The sequence below is a fragment of the Corvus hawaiiensis genome, chromosome 2 (assembly GCF_020740725.1).
Source record: "Corvus hawaiiensis isolate bCorHaw1 chromosome 2, bCorHaw1.pri.cur, whole genome shotgun sequence".
Lineage (NCBI taxonomy): Eukaryota > Metazoa > Chordata > Aves > Passeriformes > Corvidae > Corvus > Corvus hawaiiensis.
The window spans coordinates 109,313,288-109,330,103 of NC_063214.1; the positions used below are offsets into that span (position 1 = coordinate 109,313,288).

At 39.9% G+C, this 16,816-nt stretch overlaps 1 protein-coding gene across 2 annotated transcripts in view; it reads right to left on the reverse strand.

The window, feature by feature from the left end:
* Positions 1-16,816, reverse strand: part of LOC125317800 — a 205,347-nt gene that overhangs the window by 118,483 nt on the left and 70,048 nt on the right. For both annotated transcript variants that reach the window (XR_007200184.1, XR_007200186.1), the window contains 2 exons: positions 13,909-14,044; positions 7,353-7,413 (listed from right to left, as the gene is read on the reverse strand). The gene's annotated coding sequence lies outside the window, so the exon portion shown is untranslated. The remainder of the gene's footprint in view (positions 1-7,352; positions 7,414-13,908; positions 14,045-16,816) is intronic.

The following is a 16,816-nucleotide window of genomic DNA, read 5'->3' on the forward strand; positions in this document are numbered from 1 at the left end:
CATACTACTCTACTTATGCATTTTAAAACTTTTACATAATATAATACATACACATCTTGCAACTGCTGTGCATGAGATCTCCCATTGCTTGATTGGTTTCTCTATTTTGTCCATGAGCTCCACACACACTTTTCTGAGAATATGATTGGTTTTAATCCACTGCAGCACAGTCCTTTTTTATCTATTCCTTACTGTCTTGGTATTTAATTTTTCAGCTTCTTTCCCAATTTAGCCCAGTTTACCTTTCAGTCCTAGATGAATTCCTGAGGGCTCTAACAGGTGGGGCTCCTGATCCAGGCAAGCAGCATAGAGATGATAACGGCAACAAAACCCATCCAGTGATCGGCAGCCAAGTTAGCCCAGGAAATCCAAACAACAAGACAGCAAAGAACACGGAACAAATATAAACCTGTCCCACCTCTCCCCTCAAGCCTTCAGACTGGAGCTTAAAAACCCTCTTGGGGCTGATGTGCTGCAGCTGAAGGTGGAAAGGCCAGGTGAAGCCAGTGAGGGTAATTCCAGCCTGGTCCCACTCTGAGGGCTCTGGTAAAAATAACTAAAAATGGTTTGTCTGGGGCACGCTATCAAGGTTTAAATACTTTACAACAAAGACTACAGCTTTGGGCAGAATTTCTCCTTCTTTCCAAATGCTGATGTATGTATCAAAGAACAGTGACCATTTTTATGTTGAATCTACTTGACATAGCATGACAGATAAAATTAACCTACAATGCTAAGCAAATAAATTCAGAGCATGCTGATCTGAACACAGACTTTCTGTTCTACTGGAAAACACCAGATTTGTTTTCACTATGATAGGAACAAAAGGAAAAGCTGAATTTTATTTGTAAGGAAAATAATTGGATAAACTAATACGTTCCACTTCAAAAATTAGTATTTTTGTTCTGATTTTGATTTAATATTATATTCTAACTATAGGTTGTAAAAATAAGAAGTATTTTGAAATGAGAAACAACAGTATTTCATTATGGATAAGACTGAAAATGACATTTTTATCATTTCTCCTTAATTAGATTTTATTGAAAGTGAAGTTTCACACAAAATTTTGTTATTTATAAATAAAAATGCTTTTTCCAATGAGAAACTTTTATTTTGGAAGCCTCTCAGTTTTTACTTCTACAACTGAGAAAATAATGTGCCCATGTTATCAGTCCATAGTACAACTTTTAAATGGTCGAGAATTTCACCAGAGACAAATCAAACCAAAATCCACTTAGGTGAAAACCAACTTGTTGGAGCTGACAGACTGTTAAAAGTGTAGATACTAGAGACAAGCCAGAAATTCAGTGCAAATTGTGTGTCCTGTACACTGTATACACTGGACACCAGTAAGCAGATAACATTAGAGAATGAAGAGCATTAAATGTCAAGGGCAGCAGACACAGAAAGAGGAAGGCAACGAATGCACTTAAGAAGTCATCAAGAAGTGGAAGCAATGAAGAAACACTCACACAAATACACTACAATGTGAACAAAAATGATGCTCTTAGAGGCTACTGCAGCAATACATTATGGGAAGGAAAAAGTCAGAGTATGCACCAAGACTTTAAGTGTAATCACTACAAACCAGGCAAAATAGGAAAAAAACAGTCAAGGTATTTTATATCTTGCATAAAAATCTTTATTCAGAAATCAATCTGGGGAACTAAAATTCTGCAGAGTCCCTAATTATGCTCAGTTCTGTATCAACCAGCAAAAAAATGGGGAAAAAATCACTTCCAGCAAGAGATTAAAACAAGCAATGGCTCAAAACATTAAAACCATGCACTTAGCCTTTATTCATACATGCAAAATTAGTCTAAACACTATGAAGAAGTCCAAAAAAGATGAGCCATGAAGCTCATTAATCTCAAAATCAGATTATTATGTGCTGAATTATGTGCACTTAGCCACCCAATATTAAAAATTACAATCCAGTAAAATGAAGGAAATGGTTGTACTTCAGACTGTCATAAAACACTGCTTGGAGAAGTCAGAGCTGAAAAACAGTATGTTGCCTAGTATCCTGATAAAGGAGATCACAGGTGAGGAAGCCAAAGAGAATGGACTGGGGGTTCTGCAGGAGCAGAGGTGGCAAAGGGGGTCACTCCAAAGGATTTGCTACAAGCAAATTTTCTTTAGCAGCTGTGGGACAAATCCTGACAACCACACTGCCTTAGAGGATCAACAGAAAACATGCTTCATGCCTACTGGGTAGTAGAATGCCTCCTTTCCTTTAGGAGGCAAAAAATGCTAAGGTGAAAGACAAGTTTTCCCAAGCCAAGTTCCAGCACAAGAAAATATAACTGAAGGCACTCAGCCCCAGAGACCTGGGGTGCTCAGGCAAAGAAACACTCTTACCTCAGGTTTTAATTTTTATTTGATTTATATCAGAAAGAATATTTAATAGCTCCCCTACTCACCTATGTGCTCTGTAATGCTCACACATACAGAGTATGAAGATGAGACAGACTAATGCCTCTCTCCACTGAAATTACTGTAATAGCAAAGCCATTTTGCAAATGACAGTGTAAGTATCAGCTCAGATAATTCTGGAAAATTATTGCCTCAAATGAAATGCTGCCTCAGAGCTGAGGGTATACATTTTATTCTTTGGTCTTTTTACTCTTACTTTATATATATTGTTTACTACTCTGGAGTAGAATTTCTTTTTTTTTCACCCCCACCCTTCAGCATGAGGCCAGTGCAGTCATTTAGCAGGCTTTAAAGCCAAAAAGGATCTCAGAATCAGCTGACATGGATGCTGAGTGCTACTAAACAGAGAAAGGTGAACAGCTTGTAGGATGAGGTGGAGATCAGAGGCATGCACTCAGTCCCCCTTAACCTGGAAAATGAGATGGGAAAGCCACACACAACTCCAGGCAGCAATTCATTCATCTTAAGTGCCCTAAAATTGCTCTGCAGAGGTGCCACTCTCTCTCCACACTAATAGATGGAAGCCAAATCATTAGCATGCACTAAAGCAGCTGATTTTTGAAGCCTTAGAATACATTAAAGAGATCCTACGCTAAAGACTATTTGACCCTGCAGGACAATGACAAGGAAGAAAAATTTCACAGGACATCACCAGAAGAACAGTAAGGGTGGAGTAACAAGGTGACTGAAACAGTATACAAGTTTGCTGGTTGTTTGCTTTTCGATTTGTTGATATATTTCTATTTCTGAGAGGTAGAGTACTGCCTCATTCTATTTATGCTACTAGTAACTTGGTATTTATTACTAATAATAAACGTTTTTCTTAAAGTGAGTTTGTGTATTCCTCTCATTGTATCACATTGTACAATTATCAAACAGGAAGGGCAAATCCTTTCCTTGGCCAGATCCTTGGAGGTTCTTAGTCCACAGGACACTAAACACAGGCTTTATTCATTATGTGGAAAACATCCATAATACATTAAGCACACTCCAAGAATCCTCTAAGAGGGTTGAATACAAAACAAAATCAAGTAGGGGAAGAATATGGAGCCTATATACCTCAAAGATGCTCTGAACTGCAGCACATTATGATTTGTGTCATACAGTGCAAATAGAGAAAATTCATTCTTTCTCAAGATACTATTTACTATACCCAGTTCTTCAATGACATTTATTTTAATTTATTATCTGTTTTCTGAGCCACTTGATATTTTCTGTGCTTCAAGGCTATGGTATCTGCTTTTGATACTTTATGTGTGAGTTATCATAGAGTTTTAATTGTTATACTAATTGTAGTAATTCATTTCTCGTGTTGTCTTTCTACTGAATTCAGACTCCACATCAATCTCATAAATGGATAAAATGAACTCTGTTACTGAATTTACCTGGTTGCAGGACACCAAAGAATACTTTCCAGAAACTCAAGTTCCCAATCTACAAAAACTCTCATAATAATGGACCATTCGGTGGACAAGAAATTTGCTGAATGATAACTCTCAAAGAGTTGTGTCAATGGCTTGATGTCCAAGTGGAGACCAGTGACAAGTGGTGTTCTTCAGGGGACAGCACTGGGATCAGCACTAACATCTTTGTCAGTAACATGGACAGCGGGGTTGAATGTGACCTCATCAAGTCTGCCAACAATCCTAAGCTGTGTGGTGTGATTAAGATGCTGCAGGGAAAAGATGCCATCCAGAGGGACCTTGACAGGCTTTAAAGATGGGCCCATGTGAACCTCACAAAGCTCAGCAAGGCCAAGTGCAAGAGCCTGCACCTGGGTCAGGACAGCCTCAAGCACAAACACAGGCTGGGCAGAGAACAGAGTGAGAACAGACCTGGGGAGAAGGACTTGAGGGTGTCAGTGGGTGAGAAGCTGGATGTGAGCTGGCCATGGGCAGTTGCAGCCCAGAAGGCCAACAGTGTCCTGGGCTACATCCAAAGCACCATGGGCAGCAGGGCCAGGGAGGGGACTCTGCCCCTCTGCTCCACTCTGGTGAGACCCACCCAGAGTGCTGCATCTGGCCCTGGGGTCCCCAACATCTGAAGGACATGGACCTGCTGGAGTGAGTCCAGAGGAGGGCCAAGAAGAAGATCAGAAGACAGGCTGAGGGAGCTGGGGTTGTTCAGCCTAGAGGAGAGAAGGCTTCAGTGAGACCTTCCAGCAGCCTCACAGTACCTAAAGGGGCTACGAGAGAGCCAGAGAGGGACTTTTCACAGGAACAGGTAGGGATAGGACAAGGGGCAATGGTTTCAAACTGAAAGAGAGCAGGTCAAAATTAGACATCAGGAAAAAATTCTTCACTGTCAGGGTGGTGAGACACTGGCACAGGTTGCCCAGAGAAGCTGTGGATGCCCCATCCCTGGAAGTGTTCAAGACCAGGTTGGATGGAGCTCTGAGAAACCTGGTCTAGTGGAAGGTGCCCACAGCATGGGGTTGGAACAAATCTATGATTCTACGATTTGAAGACTTGAGGATTCCGTTCAGGGCTTGTCAATTATTAGTTCAAAGTTGGAGCTAGGAAAGAAATTTTGCCGGTTTTGGAATCCATAAATCTGTTGGTTATTTCTGACTGAACTGTTTGATAGGAAACATACAACATTATAGTCAAAAAGAATTATAAGGACAAAATTAAAAGCAAATGAAGAAAAGACAGAAGATAGTCACAAGCTATTTTGGTGCCAAAACTGGAAAGCAGGTATTACTGCATCTTACCATTTAGACAATAATTTTCTTTTTTTTCTTATCTCCTTCCCTTTATTACAGTTTTCCTTACATGCAATTACACTATTGCTTTAGTTAGGATGAAAAATAAATCTTCTCTCTCCGCTTGGGTTCAGAGAGGTCTCAGAGCAAGTGAATTAGTTTCCTAGTAGGGTTACTCAGTGGTCAGTAATAATAGGGCCTTGTACATTTAATACTTTCTTGATAACCTAAGCATAACAGAGGTCATGCTTTGCTAGATAAGGGGATGTGTGGGACTGAAAACACTGGGAGACATTAAATGCAAGATGTTCTTGACAAACTGGAGAAATGGTCTGGAAAAATGCAATTCACTAAGTGTAAATTCTAGCTCTAGATTAGTGTACACAAATACAACATGAGAATCAGCTAACTACAGCAGCAGCCATGCTGGAAAAGATCCGGAGGAGGCAAACAGAAAATGACTCAGCACTGATCTACTGCTGTGGAAATTAATGCCCCTTATGGTAGGAGCTTATACTCCTTATACAAACAGGAGTTTAATCTCTAAGTGGTACAAAATAATCCTCTTTCCTACTTTCATCACCAGCCCTGGAGTCTCAGCAGATCTGATGTGTCAGGTGTTGAGTATCCTTTCAAGAAGAATGTAGACAATCAAAAGAGAACACAAAGGAGAATGCTGAATAAGGTGAAAGAGATTTGATCTCTGAAAAAAAAATTGAAATTTGGAATTGTTTTATCTTGGAAAGAATGCTTGCAAGGCACAAAAGAAAGTATGTTCTTTGTGAATCAGAAGAAATATGAAAAATTTAGATTGTAGCGAAGGGCTTTGAGAAGTTTTTTATATTGGTTAAACCAGTAGAATAAATTTTTCTGGAAGTTGTGAACACTTGATCGGCATGGTCTTAAGCACTGTTTGATTGAAACCATCAGAAATGTCACAGGTAAAGGGATCTTGGCTGGAAGCAAGACTCCCCCATCCAGATGGCAGACACAGTTCAACTGAATAGCCTGCAGTCTGCCTGTTGCACTTCGTATTTTTGCTCTGCAGATGACAAAAAGACATACTAGGATTTAATACTTTGCAAATTCTACAAGAAGATAAACATAGGCTTGGCTGGTCCAAAACTTCCACAAGGCATTGCACCTACTGTGTATGCACAGGCAATGTTAGACGGGAGAGAGACTTCCTATACAGGATGCGTGATCATCAGACAGCCCTGGCAGCACTACTGCTCACACACATCACCGCATTAACACACTGCACATGGTGGTGCTGAGGAGGGGGAGCAATGTCCTGCTGACCTCTGCTCTTCATTCGATGACCCCCCAGTGTCTCCCCATCTGACTTTCATGTTGCTTTTGAGGGATGGTCAATTAGATCACTGCTCCTTTCCTCCTTCTCATTGTTTCACCTGAACCCCCTCTTTACTTCATTTTTCTTTTATTTTTCTATCCCTTGCATCTCCTCAATTTCTTCTACTTGTAGCAATTTTTCAGAGCCATGTCTCCTTTTTCTTCAACATGGTTTGCATCCATCTAGAATGTGAAAATGTACTATTAGCTTCTCTTCAGCTCTTGCAGCTGGGGCTTCTTTAAGGCCTTGTCAGAGATCATACCTTTAAGTGTCAAACATGGAAGGGGTTCACAATCGACATGGAGATGCCAACAACTCAGAGTAACTCACTTACCAAAGCAATCCTGCACCACGTCAGCCAGCCTGCTTAGTTTTCTGTTGTCAGATTGTTGTAGGTTATGAGCAACCATCTCCAACAGAAGTGATGGGGATAACCCAAAAGCATATCAAACCTGTTATAACTAAATACTGTTGGAAGAGGTGAGACTGGGTTCTTTGACTCCTAGTGGCTTATGAAAAAGCAATCCTTAAATATTATTGTATTTGAAAGACACCAGTTAATTCTGTATAACGTACACTATCAGCAATTGATACACTTGCTTTGTTTAGGGAAATTTGAAGAATAAAACAGATTGTTGTTTCCATCAAAACACTTCAAGCTGGATTTAATAGTGCTGAAATGCTAATTGTGAATTGTATTTCACATCATACACTGCAGACTAATTTAAAAAGAGGAAGACATATTATGGCAAATACCACAATGCATTCACTATGAGTCATATAAGCATATGATGAACTGGAACAATACCAGCAGCACAACATAAAGCAGCTGAATTTAAGCTAGAGAGAGTACAATACCTTTTGATCAGGCCTAGTATATGCTGAGAATATATACAGCTGCACATACACCATTAGGTTTCTGGCAAAGAAAACAATGTGAACATTTTTTGTCTCTCCCTCTTCTTTCCCCAGTGCAACCCTTCCAAATATATTTGCATTAAGTCACTAAGAAGCAAAATAAGTAGTCTTGCTTGTATGAAGAACAGGCAGCTTCAGCATCAGTTCCCCATGCTCCACTGTGATGCTGACCATGCTCATATTACACAGATGCTTGCTTTTAGCATCCTAATGAGAACTTTCAAGAATTCAATTACTATTAAATTAGCTTTACTGAATGTTATCAGAATGCTTCTGAGGGTTTTTTATTATCCTATCAGCACAGGAAGGAAGGAATAGCACACTGTCAATCCAATTTTTTTTTTTTGTGTACTTTTTACAAGGAGGGGAAGGGTCAAGCATATGATTTGTCTTTCTCAGGGGAAAAATATGAGGGGAGCTGACATCTTTGGGAATTCAGTACTAGTTCCTTGGAACTTGAAGAAAGCCATTTTTGTCAAAGCCTCTCAGTCACCACCACCTTTTAGTAGTCACTGTAGCATTTCCAGAGACACAGGCTCTCTGAAACAAGTAGTCAGGATCCTCATTATCCCAATACAGTGCTGGAATTCAAAAGACATTAGTTTATTCTTTGCCTCACATAACTGCAGGTCTTCTCTGAGGTGAAAGAAGCTCTGAAAAAGCCCAGATGGCTTCCTCCAGCTGGGTTCTGAAGCCCTCTCAAAAGCCCTATGACTATATGATTCTGAGATACCTGGGTGTGGAGTGGTGGTTGCTCCCAGGGATACCTCTGCTTTCAGAAGAAAGGTCAGAATACTGGTCCCTAGCCTTTCCATCCAATAATAATTTATGTTTTCCCCAGTACCTTGAAGCATTGTCCAAAGCAATATTACAAAGGGTAGTGTTCTTCAGTTATAGTTCCATGGTAACATTGTGTGAACATTAGATATTTGTAAATAGGCATTACATGAACACATTACATTTCTCTCAGCTTTCCTCCTTCACTTCCCTGGATACTCGTATTTTTCTCTAAAATATGCACTAGAAAGCTCTTTGGTACTTTACTCCTTTGATTTCCATTCTGGTAGTTGTGTTTCCACAACTTTTTTTCTGAGGATCAAGCATTAACAGGCCTCCATTGGTTCAAAATTGTATTCTGTTTCTGAGATGTGTAACAACCCCGTTAAGAACTGAGCCAGAAACTAGAGTAGGGATTTGATATATAAATCCTCAGACATCCCACTGTGCCCATCATTCATCAATAGCTCAGTCAACTGCCCTACTATTAGAAACAGAGGATGCCAGCAGGGATCAAAGCACAAGGGACGCTGAGTGCATATTAACTGAATTAAATTGTCAATGTATTAAACCTCCATGAATTCACAGGTTAATTTTAGCTTGTTTAGAAACTAAACTTCTACCGGGTGATATAAAAATACCCACATACAAATACATACCTACAAAAAGTGGGAATCAGTACTCTCAATACATTGCAAATTTAAAAGAATCAAACACAATTAAAACCTGTTTAGCTTAGCAGTAATGCAGAAGAATATAATTATTTCTCTCAGTGCTTAGATTACCTTCTCTGTTAAAACCTTTTCTTCTGGAAAACTTTAGCTGTTCAGAGAGCATAAAGAACAGTAAATAAATATGTGGCAATAGTAATTTAGTTATTCATAGTACTGGAAAAATGGTTGTACTTATTGCTTCAGCATATACAGTGCCATAAGATTGCCTTTTCTAATTTATTGAACTAAGCCAGGAAACAATTACCATCCAAAAATGCCAAATCCCCAGGTACACATACACTCAGCTAACTCATGTTGTGACTGCAATCTGGAACATCCCTGGGCCATGCAGCCACAGGGGACCTCAGTGACACTGTAAGGTGGCAAAACATAGCACTGTGCTCGTGAATCGGCAGCATGGCATGTTCCATGCAGGAGGCAGCATCCAGAGGGTGCAACATTCTTCCAGCATCAGCCACTTTTGAGCCAGGCAGGCACCATCCCTGGAGAGAGCCGATGTGCTCCCATCTCCCATCCTTCAGAGCCAAGGCAGGATGTATCCTGATCACTTGCACTCCAGGGCAGATATTTCCATGAGCCACCAGCTGTCACAGCACCAGGAGCTTCTGCCAATGAAGGGCAACACACAGCAAAGGGGTGTTAGGCCCAGGCAGCTCCCAGAGGAGGGCAGGGTTTCCATTCAGTGCTGTACAGACATGAGGAGGCACCACACAGGTAGGAGGGAGTGAACAGGCATCCAGTCTGGCTGGCCTTGTCCTTACACCTCCCTGAGAGGAGAGCATCTCCTTCTGCTGCACCCACGGCCTCGCTGCCCACCTGCCTCCTCAACATTCACGGAGCTTCAAGAGCCAAGTGATTCAGATTGTATTTTTTTATTTCAAATGAACCAAGGGGCGTTGTCTAGCATGGAGCATACAAGCCATGCATCAGCAGCCTTTGTAATGCCAGAAGAGTAAGCACTGCAGAGAAGTCTCCCCACTGCCAGTATATTGGAGAATTAGATAACACACCACGTTTTTAAAGCTGTGCAAAACCAGGAGAGTTTCCCAGCTACTTTCCTTCATACTTCTTGTACATTCATTTTTATATGAGATTTTAGACTAAACTTTGAAGGCTTTTTCAAAGTCAGACCTATGGCTTTTTCCTGTGTTTATTTTTACCCAGCTGAGCTTCCACTTAATTGATCAAGAAGAGCTTTGGGGAAACCTTGGTATGCCTGAGAACAGGGACTTCCAGCATTCCCTCCTCTTCTGCTACTCCAGGATAACTGGCAGCAGCACCACAAGCTACTTTACCTCGTCACCTCACAGCAATAATCAATACAAACTAAAAAAGGCAAACAGTGCAGCTATTATTTGAGAAAGAAACTGCAAAGACACCCATGGTCTATGGTCTGTGGAGATGACTCATTCCACAGCACAATCTAATTCCAAAACAATTACAGCAAAATCAAAATCCTCACACAAAGGAGAGACAAAACACAAAGTCTGGACCTCTGCTGAGCACATGACTCTATAAAGCTGACATGACTGCAGAGATTGCACTGCCTTTTAACCATAAAACACAATTGTCCATTTTCTTTAAACTCTTCCATGGAGAATTAAATGGTAAAGAAAACAGAATTTTCTGTTACAGAGAACCGTACAAACGATACAGGGCAGTATGGTTCAAATGTGAGTGCTTGCACACCAAATTTGCTACTGCAGTTTAATTCAAAAAGAGAATTAGCATTCTTTTCCTCCACTGTATCTAAAATAAGTTACCCGCTGACCAAAACCAATAGATTATCATATTAATTGGTAACTTCTATGTTCATTATATTGTAAGAGAAAACCACAATTTCTCTAAATACGTTCATTACTCAGATAATTATCCAAAACAATTATGCAATACAATTACCCAAACAATTACTTAGGAGGGAAATTATCTCCAGATGCATCACAAGCTATTCTATGAAGTGCTCACTATTTATCATTTTAGTTGTATTGGCTATGATTGATCAAATGAGTCATACATTGTTCTGTCAATTCTCCATTGGGAGCAAATACTTCTAGAGCAAATATCCACTAATTCTAACTTCAGGTGGTTTAACTATCACACATGTGAGCTCACACTTCACATTCATACTCTGTGGCAGAGAAAGTCTTAACTAACCAAAATCTAATCCTGGTAAAATGCCACTTGACTATGTATTGCACTGTCTGTACTTGCCCTTTTCTACCTGTGAAAAGCAAACTAGGCCAATTTCTGTGAAACAACCAGACAGATTCCTTCTCTTGATCTGAAACTAGTCACTAATTTGGTAGCAAGACTATTTTAAAAAAAGTTTTCCATGTCAATGCAGAAAGTTAAGTGGTAACTATTGTGATCTCATACAGTATTGCAAATTCTCAATCGTGCAAAAAAACCCTTCAGCTTTTATTTTAGATCTGACTTTACGAGCATCTTGTTTTGAACTTAATATAGATTATTTTTTAATTATTACCTTTTCTTGAGGTTTGGAATGAACATAGGAATTCAAAGCACAACCACAACCAAAGCAGGCAAACTTCGCCTGTGTTTGTGGGCAATAAGAATGGAAATGACAAACCAGACTTCAGCATCCATTAACTCTGAGTAAAAAATTTAACAGACTAGCTGCTTTATAATTAAAGTTTTAGGACACACTATGAAAACCCTAAGGAAGCATAGGGCTGAATCAACAAATTCTTGAGCAAGTTCACCACCAACTTATTAGTAATTCTGCATCATTGCATTTCTAACATTTTTTTTGAAGTTTCAAGGGTCATGATGCCAAGGCTCACTGAGGTCCAGTATGGTCTTTGAAACACCTTAAGCAGCAAGGTTTAAAAAGCCCACAAAGTACACCTCATTTTACTGTTTTAAAACATAGCATATTAAGATGTTCCAGTTTGATCATTACAAAGACTTGCCACAGCTTACCCTGACAGCACATTCTTCCAAATATTCTTAGGCCTTATTTTCAGATGTTTTTCTCCTAGTTGGACAGATTTGACAGTACAGATAGGCAACTAAGCCCTAGGGCTAGGCATGAGTTTCACTTCTTAACAATATTTTATCTACAAAGAGCAGCATACGAAAAGACAAGTTGCTCTGTGCTCTGCAGCTTCTATTGACTTTAAAACGCAAACTCATACTTCCTCCTCTGCTCTCATAGAAGAATTTAATTGGTGCCAAAGTGAAAGATCCCAGCATGACCTGTCTCCACTCTAAGCCACTCCAGCTGTGATTGTGAGCAAATTTGTACATTCAGACACTGCTGCATGAGAGACCTTCCTAATAAGCTGAGATTCTGCACTGATGGAGGAAAAAAAGAAGTGCTTGGTTGGAAACAGGGAGAGCTGAGACTTGGCTTACCCCACCCTTAGAATTAAACAAGCTTTAAAGGCCTCAATAAGGACCAAACGAAAATAGAATAAGGACCTGACTATTTACTCCACACAGAAGAGTTAGTACAGGTAATAGTGCTAACAACTTGTGTAGGTAAGTGTTAACCTATAGTTTATTAATCTATATTGTATAGGCATTAGGATTGCAGTTTCTCACACATTTTTTCCACTTTTCTGACCAGAATCTCACTAGGGATGAGCCTCCTTTGCACTCACTAGGTTTTTGACTGCACTGTGAGAAAGTCTGAGTTAGCTTTAAACTACCTGCTGCTGCTTATAATGAAAAGTGAGCCAGTCAGCCTCAGCATAACATGTTCACTACCTACCAGTGCAAGGTGGGCATGCTTTATCACAGAATCATAGAAGGGTTTGGGTTGAAAGGCACATTAAACATCACCTAGTTCCAATCTCCCTGCCATGGACAGGGACACCTTCCACTAGACCAGGTTTCTCAGGATCCCATCCAACCTGGCCTTGAACACTGCCAGGGATGGGGCACTTCTATGGGCAACTCATTCCTGTGCCTCAGCACAGTCACAGTAAAGAATTTGTTCCTAATAGCTAATCTAAATCCTTTTTCAGTTTAAAACCACTGCTCCTTGTCCCTGGAGCCTTCTGTTCTCTAGACTGATCAACCCCAACCCTCTCAGTCATTATTAACTACAGCGCTGCTGGATGGGCATCCTTTGCTTACACACACTGGCCTCTTTGCTCGGAGTGTTGTGAAGGGGATGGTCTGATGCAAATATACCACACACACCCATCACTCATATGGCAATATCCTCAGCCAACACATGTGTGGCAACCTGTTCCTCTTTATGATTTTGACTTTATAAAGCTTAACCCTTGCACATTAAAAGAAGAATTTAACCACAAAAAAATTTAAGCAGTAGTTTGTCTGAGTGTGTTGAACTAGGTATTAGGAAAAGAGGTTGACTATTTCTCAGTACTGTCAGTGGAGAACCACAGCATGCAGGTAAAGAGCAACAGAGTGAAGAAATTATTGGAAAGATAATTCCAGTTGTTTAAAACAGTGCTTCAGATGAAGCTAAATGTGAACACAGGCTAAATGGTCTCAGTGTCCTTATAGTCTTCTAAGGAAAAACTGAAGCCTACTGAAAACAGCCTTGCTCTAGAAGAATTTTCCTAACCTTGAGTATTTTTCTATTTATCTTTAATGTATCACAGACATATGAAAAATATACCACACACCAATCTGGACTGAATGATGATTTCATCCAATTAAATGTATTATTTTAAACTTAGGAAAACAATGACCAAGAGAAATACACAAGCAATAGAAACACCTCTAAAATTCTATGTCTTCATAATTAATAAAACATAAAACCACACAGTTTGCTGTAACTTCACCTTGAAACAGTTGAGCATTATCTCCACATGCTCAGAGGCATGCTTTCTACAACCAGTGGAACTAGAAAGGAGAGAAAGCCAGAGGTGAAAGGCAGAGCTGGCACACGGGTATTATTCTTTTCTTGCTTTTTTGTGCAACTGAATGGGTCCATAGCCTGAGTTTGTCACATTCACTCCTTTCCATCTCACTCATAAGCAGAATACCTCAAAAAGCTCCTCTTCCACTTTTGAGACTGCAAGGATGGATAAATCAAAATTTTCATTCTTCAGTAGATGTCCTTCCCCCCGGTAGCTTGTCTGAAAGAAGTTTCAGCTTGGCACGCTGGGAAGTAGTTCATTGCTAAGAAAGAAAAAGGTCTTATTGAGCTGCTATGCCATAAGAGAAGGTAAGGAAAAAAATAACCTGCAGGATGAGTTCAGGACAATGTCACTCAAATACAAATAATGGACAGAAGATTTAATGGCCTTTGGGGTACCATTACGGCTGAAACTTGTGATCCAATGAAGCATTTATTTGCCACTGACTGTAATGGGACTATGATTTAATTGTTTTTGCGTTCTCCCGAAGTGTGGAAGACTCAATTTTTGAAACTTCAGGCACAATTCTGGAAAGAATGAGTGAAAGAAACTAGTCAAAAATCAGAAAATGTAAACAGTAATTACAAAATGAGTATTTTCTTTAACGGGATTTTTGAACAGAGAAATAGCCATGTAGATAAAAGTCAATCAGACTATTTTTTGTAAAGTCTAAAATGTTTTGCAGAGAAGCATTCATTTCACTGACATTTTAAAGAGGGTCCATGCCAATTTCAAAAGGAAAACAAGGAAGAGAAAAAGGAATCAAAATGCTTCCTTTCTCAATTTGAAAACTGACATTTTGATTCAAACATTTTCACCTAACAGAATTATAAGGCTGTGACTTTGTGCCAATTTGGAACAAAAATAGATATATAACCTTCAAAAAATCATCATAAAATCAATCTCTTTCCTTTGACCTGCTCTCTAATTCACTGGAATTATATCATATAGCTTAGAAGATGCCAAGAAATGTCCAAAACCAAAGACATTATGGAAGTAGGCAAAAAATAAGGTAATTTTTTTTAATGTGACCTCACTGATTTTGAAAAAACCTTGGCTTGATGGCCTCTTTAAATTGCTTTTTTCCTCTATATGTGAAGCTGTAAATCCCTTCTTGCTACTAGATGTTTTTGAATCTCTAGTGATCTCAGATCCAACTGCCTCACTTTTTATTAGCGAAAAGAAAAAAGAGTTGTTATTTGCCATACCACCAAAATTTGAGAATATAACTGCTGTTGGATGGGCTTTAACTGGAAGCTCACTTCTGCTTTCAAAAATATGCATTAATGGCAGGATGGGCACAGAGGAGGCAAATCCCTCTTCCTGGCAGCCTGAATGTGTGATGTTGGCAGGTAGGAAGTCAATGCTTCTTTGGAAACCAATAATACAAAAGATGGGCCAGAGTTTTTCTCAGTGGCTCTACACTACGAAACCTCCTCTTAGGAACTCCCAGAGTCCATTTCCAGAGCCAGGTCTTTACTCTGCACTGCTGTTCTACCCCTGCCTGGATGGGTAGAAATCCAGTGGAGGCAACATCTGGCACAACTTGCAAAGGTGAGGTGGAAACAAGCTAATTAGGAGCCTGTCACTAGAGGGCAATGCAGCTCTACAGCTGTCCCATTCCTGTCATCCCGTGTGTCCAGCCTGCGTTCTCCAGGAGCACTGGGCAGCCCCTCGCCCGCCAGCAGCCTGGGACAGGGCGCAGCAGCACTGACTGCGGACATGGTGCCTGGGCCTTCGCACATCCTGGGGCTCTGCTCTGTGAGGAAATGAGAACAACCTCACTCTAAGTCTAGAGGAAGACACTGCTTAAACAGAATCCATTTGATTAGGTGGAGGGATGTGGGATTTTGCAAAACGTGTAATGCTTGGTGTGTAATTGGCAGGCCATTAACTGGGTCAGGGGACATCTGCAGGTAACGGGACCTCCTGGCAAGGTGATATGGTAGGAGACAACAACAGAAGAGAGGCAAGAGCTTGAGGGAAAATTGAGTCTTCATATGAGCAAGCAAGAATCCCATTTAAGATCCAAAATCACACCAGTTGTTAGGCATCCGAAACAGCATCTATTCACAAGCAGTTCTGTGCAGAGAAAGAGAGAGAGCAAACAACCAAGTTTTCAATGGGCAGAGTCCAAAGGATATGTCAGATTTTGAACTCAGTATTGAGGTGCAATAGGCTTGGTGCCACTGTTACATTACAGGAGTTTGGTCTGAGATTCTCACTACTTAAAGAAGATGCTTATTTTCACAGAAATGTAAAAATTTCTCTTTTTAATGCAGATTAAAATTCTCTACCCAGTTATAAATCAAAAATTAACAACTTTATCTAGGTCAGGGCATTGAAGCTACATTAAAGTTTTATCCTCATTCACTAAATTTTAATTTTAATGTGGCACATCTGACAAGTCTTGTGGGACTACTTAGAATCCATTGACATCCTTCTGTCACTGGTATCATTTTGTCTCTGCAACGGTGTCACAGTCGATGGCTGTGCAGGCATTCACATGCATGTCCCACATATGTCAGCTAAAGCTCACACACCACAGAAATAAACAGCTTTACCTCTAGAAACACAGATTTCTATGTAATCACTTAAAGGTGAAGCTATAAACCATTTTTTTATCCCTTCCAGCCTTTTTAAAGTTACTGGAACTGGTTGCCTGTAAATTAAAACTCCACAACAACTCTATGGTTTAATTTGCAAACAATATTTAATTACAGGAATGGCTATGAGAAGAAAAAAAAATTTGCATATGTCTGTCATCATTTTTATGACTATTTGTGGCAGAAATGTTGATGCACAATTTGACAAAACTGTCTGTGGATCTGGAAGACATCTGATTCTGGAGTAGAAACAGTACCACATGATTTCTCTAGTCAATCAGTCCAGAATTATGGCAGAAATTTAGTGTTTCAACTATTGTGGCCTTTAGTGTTTGAGCAATTACCAGGCTTAAATACAGGCCTCTCACAGAATAATAGCTATGACACAGTCATGGAATGTCAAAGTACATTCACAGATCATTCCTTGG